This window comes from Populus alba, chromosome 6 (assembly GCF_005239225.2).
Source record: "Populus alba chromosome 6, ASM523922v2, whole genome shotgun sequence".
Taxonomy (NCBI): Eukaryota; Viridiplantae; Streptophyta; class Magnoliopsida; order Malpighiales; family Salicaceae; genus Populus; species Populus alba.
In genome coordinates, this window is record NC_133289.1 from 14,950,480 (window position 1) to 14,955,234 (window position 4,755).

The 4,755-nt window shown below is 34.0% G+C and overlaps 1 pseudogene; it reads left to right on the forward strand.

The window, feature by feature from the left end:
• Positions 1–1,740: 1,740 nt before the first annotated feature.
• On the forward strand, positions 1,741–2,941 carry LOC118040544 (auxin-responsive protein IAA33-like; annotated as a pseudogene).
• Positions 2,942–4,755: the final 1,814 nt, after the last annotated feature.

Here is a 4,755-nt window from a genome sequence, read left to right on the forward strand (position 1 = left end):
GTGGGTTTTCCCGGCCCCTGTGTCTAGGGGTTGCCTGTGTCAGCCCCAGCATCGTGTGTCTTACAACTGGGACCTGGCAACCCCATTTGGGCCCACGAGTGCTTAGGGCTTGCCAACCCTAATACTAGATGTATGTAAGTTTGGGCCTGCAAAGCCCTAACTCAAACTAGAGCTGATCATTTTCTCCCCAACCATTCCTTCAAATGTCAATACAATCCCAATGAAAAAAACAACCCTGCCCTTCCTTGCAGTTTTTTTAACTCTATGTGGCAAGAGCAGCTTTGCCATTACATTGCTTCAATCCACGATACTTATATATTTATGTATACAGTAACAAGAGTATTAATCTCTTTTAGTATATTAGATAATTTAATCTTAGAATATAAACTGCACATGTCTTTGCTTGTATCTCTATATCTGACATAACTTAGATAACATGTATGTTTATCGAGAGAATATGGTGTAATGTATGAAATATATTAGCCTTATATATATATAGAATAAATAGGTTGATTAAATTTGAAACCCTTAATAACAGTATGAAATCTATGTTCATGAACTTATTAGCACATAAAATTCATAACAATTCATATGTTATGATGAGCATATGTTCAAATTAATGTATATTTACATTATCGTTACAGCCAATTCTTTTTAGATCTTGGTCAATAAATTGGCAAGAAAAAATGTTGGGATTTTTAAGATAGATCACCTTCATATTATATATATATATATATATATATAGAAATGACCAAAACAACCCTAGCCAACAATACCATATTTCTCTGCTTGCAGTAAGCGTTAGGATTTTCTTTGGTTGGTTGTACATGCCATTCGTGGGACACCTTAATCTTAATAGAAAAAGGGTGAGAGTGGCCAAAGAGAAATATAATTTGGAGTTCCCGACCACTTGAGAGTAAAAAAGAAGCGATGCGTTCGCCGACCCCAACGCGGTCGTTTATTAGCCCATGCATTTCAATTTACTAGACACATTTCTTATTATTTATTTACTAAAAACTATTGCTTCTTAATCTACATATGTATTTATATTATATATCCTCATGAATTGCACTACGCCTTTGAGCTCGCTTTTTTTCACGCTTTTAATCACCATCCCGATAAAATATGATTTTATATCATATATTTATAAGAGTAGATTTTCAATATGCCAGTTGGCACTATTATATACAACGCAACGTACTAATATAAGGAAGACAGGCTGAGAGCTCAGGCGTCACTGGTAGTTAAGTGAAGAACTAGGAGATGCAAGGGGAGAATAAAAGAGTTATAGATTCATACTTCACATGAAGATGACATTGATTCGTTTGAAAAAAAGAAAAGAAAAAGAAGGCAAAAGAAATCTCTTTCAGACACCTCCCGATATTTGAACCCCCTCCCTCCCTCTCTCTCTCATTCATATATATATATATATATTACCACTTAAAACCTAACAAATACGTACATACAATTCAAACTCACAGAGTCACCCCATTGCCCTACCAGTAGGTTCACACCTCTCTCTCTCAAACCTCTCCAGCATAGCCGCTTTGTCGGACACCAAACTCTTTTCAGTCTATTTATTACTACTAATTAACACACGCCCGCACTCACATCTCCTATTACACAAAATCCCCACCAAGGACCACACCCTTTTCAGTTTGTTAGCTACTTCTCTTCAAAAGATCACAGACACTTTCCATACCCTTGAAAAGAGATATCAAGCCGAGAAAAAAAATGAACATGAACGGTTTTGAATCTCAACAAAGACAAGAACCCTTGAAAAAGACAGAGATGGCAAGAGATTACAAGTGTCCAAACCTGAGCCAGTTCCCTAGGCCAACTTCTTCTTTACCCAATTTCATGACTAAGCCTACTAAACCTTTCCTGGCTTTGAAGATGATGATCTTGTTTCTACCATGATCCCTCCGGTGACAGTTGTTTTCTCGAGGCCGTTCGTCTGCCAGAGAATTAGCCTTCAGAAGCATGCCAACTATCATAGCCTTGCGAAGGCTTTAAGGCAGATGTTTGTTGACGGAGCAGCGATTCCGGAGGGTCGACCAGCAAAATCAATCAGCATCAGAGAGTGTCAGTGATCATGATCTTGATCTCACAAATGCTGTTCCTGGTCATCTCATTGCCTATGAAGACATTGAAAGTGATCTCCTTCTTGCTGGTGACCTTAACTGGAAGTACGTATACGTTATCATTTTGACGAATTATATTGCCATGTTGTATAATGTCCATTGACTAAATGTACATGTCCTTTTACCCAGGACTTCCATATATAAATGGTTTTTTTATTATGAAACTCTATTTCTTCAGCAGTAAGAAAATCCTATTAAAAACTTACTTATAGTGTATAAGTTCTTATGCCTCATCAGTTATATGATTACTTTAACAAATCAACATAGAGATCGTTATTGACACATAATGTTTATATGATGATTGATATACTGATATTGGTAGATTGTTTGATATATTTATCTTGATCATGCTGATGTTGATGGATCTATTATATATTTATTTGACTATCACATCAAATATATATATATATATATATATATATATATATATATATATGTATAATATATAATAGTCAATGGATCAATATTGATAAATCGATAAATATATATTTATGTTAATATGTTATTGACCACATTAGTGATATCTATGAACACGTACGGACCCACTTCATGTTCCGTAATGAAATTGTAGCATTGTATTGCCCATAACCTATAGAGTTTCATTTTTCCTTTTCTTTTTTCGCTCGATAATTATTGGTTATGCCTGTGATGTAAATGGTTATGCTACACTATTGCTTGCTCTTAATTTGTCACTCTGGGTGTGTGAATATATAGAGACTTTGTGGCGTGTGGCGAAGAGGATTAGGATACTGCCAGCGAAGGGGAATTCAAGGAAGAGAACAGGAGGGGCGGCCTAGGGGCTGGGTTTGCTATATTATGGTCTGGCTGTGTGATGATTGTATTGAATCAAGATTTAAGAAGTCAAGGAGGTTATACAGTTTAATATTTAAAAAAAAAAACAGGGTTTATGATTTTGCTATGGAAAATATGGCACCCAGCTAGCTAGATTTCTTGGGAAGGACGAACCTCGTTTCCTTCTTTGAATAAAAGAACTCTGATCTCCCAAATTCGGTTGTTCAAGGGATCTTGTTTTATTTCTAGCAGCTCTAATGTATGTGGTCCATGCATTTTGCCCTTATTTCTTGCCTCGCTCTGTTCATCAGAAAAGGTCAAAACTTACCTTCTAGCACATGTACGCACCATACCCAGGTGAAAATCATAACAGTATCAAATCGTTTCATTTATAGATTAGTTTTTCAATGTCAGTATATCTTAGCTAAATTTTAGTTAATTAATAGAAAAAAGACAATGTTTTCTTTTTATTTCTTTCAATTGGATATGTAAGTGGTGATGGCCTGGTACCCTGGAAGTTTAACTTCTTTCTTGCCGAACATGAGTGGATGAAACTCAGCACTTGCTGTCATATGTAGCTGTCTTGTTCTGTTTCTCTGGAACGAATGAGAGCTAATTTATAGCAGATCAGCACTTCCAATCCCATCTCTCTCTCTCAGTTATTGTCGACAACTTTTGGCCAAATACTAACCGAAATGGCCGTTGGATATCTAAGTGGTTAGATACACCAAAATTAGCTACTTACAACACTTCTCCGTGCTATTTTTATTGGCTATTTTGTAATTTTTAATTGTTTCATTTCATTTGATTGTTTTACAAGTTGAGGTTTTTACAAACGCTGTTTTTTTATTCTTTTAACTTTTTTTAAATTCACAATTTTAAAATGCAAAATTAAGAGTTACATAAATACAAAGGTAGAAAAAGAATAACATACTAAAATCAACATTAATTAATATATTGTTGGTGTCTTTATTTATTTATTTTTAAAAAGCCAATAATAAGAAGATGGGGAGGGTATATTATATGAAAAATATTTCACATATTTATAGAATAAATAACAATACTGAAATGGGCACAACGAAATAAGGCAGCACAAGATTAGGCAAGGTTGGAAGCATCAAATTAATCCACAAAATATTGTTCTAACTATTTTCATCGTGCTTAGAGTTGTTGTTGTTGATGTTATTGGATGTCAAGCTAATATGTTAGTGACTGATTTTGATAAATAAAATAGTATTGAGTTTCTTTTTAAAAAAGTGGCAAATGGGTGTTTGATGTTTTTTTTTTTTTTTAAATTTGTTAGTTCATGTACTTAGTTCATGAATTTGGTTTGGGTCCCTAAATGTTTAAGACTCAGTTTTGAAGTGAAATTTGATGTTTTTTTGTTGGTTTTCATTAGGGTTGCAGTTATGGAAAGTGGAATTTATGCATGATTTTGATGATTTAATGCTTTTTGCTAGTTATTTTGATCAATTATGCTTAGTATTGATAATGTGGTTCGTGATGACAAAAAACAACATGTTTTAGAAGCCTAAAAGGCTAGTTCTAAGTTTAATAGTATTATGTTGAGTTTTTCTGGGTTGCTGGGTAGTGTTCTTCATATTCCTAAGAAGAACATTACCTTTAACTCTATGATTTGAATCAGTTTTGATCTATTTCTTTGAACATACACTTTGCGTTATTTGATTAATCAATTATCAGGGTTAGTTTGCATTAATAACAAGTTTTATGAGGGTTTTTAATCCCAAGATTTTGAATCAAAACCCATTTTGACTAAATCATGATTATTGGTTAATAATGATTGATGTTTGATGCTTGA